The sequence below is a fragment of the Nelumbo lutea genome, chromosome 7 (assembly GCF_056320005.1).
Source record: "Nelumbo lutea isolate HS-2025 chromosome 7, American lotus-T2T, whole genome shotgun sequence".
In the NCBI taxonomy this organism is placed as follows: domain Eukaryota; kingdom Viridiplantae; phylum Streptophyta; class Magnoliopsida; order Proteales; family Nelumbonaceae; genus Nelumbo; species Nelumbo lutea.
In genome coordinates this window covers 44,899,721-44,900,737 of record NC_142690.1, presented here as the reverse complement: position 1 = coordinate 44,900,737, position 1,017 = coordinate 44,899,721, and the positions used below count along the sequence as shown (strand labels likewise).

The following is a 1,017-nucleotide window of genomic DNA, read 5'->3' as shown; positions in this document are numbered from 1 at the left end:
TTCTTTTGTGAATATTGGCATTTTTATTGCTTTGACTTTAACAGTTTATGACAAGCAGACCTGAACTGGAAGAGATCCTTTACAACCCAGAGATTGAACGGACTCTCCGTGTCCGTTTGAGAGCTGCTAAGCAAGTCAGACAAGAAGCACAAGAAATGGCTGAACAAAGAACAATTATGCCAAGCCCACCCTCACCGGGACTGTCTCCAGCATTATCAGGCCAACTATTGCTGCCAATAACTTCGAAATTAAACCGGCCATAATCCAAATGATACAAAATACGGTTCAGTTTTGTGGTATGGCCCATGAGGATCCGAATGCCCATATTGCTAACTTCTTGGAAATCTGTGACACCTTCAAACACAACGGGGTAAGTGATGATGCCATCCGGCTGAGGTTATTCCCATTTTCTTTGAAGGATAAAGCCAAAGCTTGGTTGAACTCATTACCGGCAGGATCTATAGCCACATGGGATGAAATGGCCAGTCGTTTTCTCTCTAAATATTTTCCCCCTTCTAAAACTGCTAAAATGAGGAATGACATCACTACTTTTTTCCAGCAAGAGGGGGAATCTCTCTATGAGTCCTGGGAACGTTACAAGGAGCTACTAAGGAGGGTTCCTCACCATGGCCTTCCGATTTGGCTGCAGGTGCAAACATTTTATAATGGTCTGACCGATTCAAACAAGACCATCTTAGATGCAGCAGCTAGGGGCTCCATAAACAATAAGACTCCCGAGGTTGCCCATGCACTCATCGAGGAGATGGCAGCCAATAACTACCAATGGCATTCAGAAAGGACACCAGTTAGAAAGCAGCATGGCCTTCATAATGTGGATACATACACAACTGTCTCTGCACAAATAGGATCACTTAGCAAAAAATTTGATGAGATGCAGATGGCAGCTATGCATGTACAGTATGATAAGTGTGGGGGAGGCCATGATAGCACTGAATTCCAAGTTGGCAGTCAGACTTTTCAGTCCACAGAACAAGTAGACTTTGTTGGCAACTTTAC

At 43.9% G+C, this 1,017-nt stretch overlaps 1 non-coding gene across 1 annotated transcript; it reads right to left on the bottom strand.

The window, feature by feature from the left end:
* Positions 1-526: 526 nt before the first annotated feature.
* Positions 527-633, bottom strand: LOC148846224 (small nucleolar RNA R71). The gene has a single exon (XR_016102682.1). It is a non-coding gene; the product is annotated as a small nucleolar RNA R71 (small nucleolar RNA).
* Between the last annotated feature and the right edge of the window lie 384 nt (positions 634-1,017).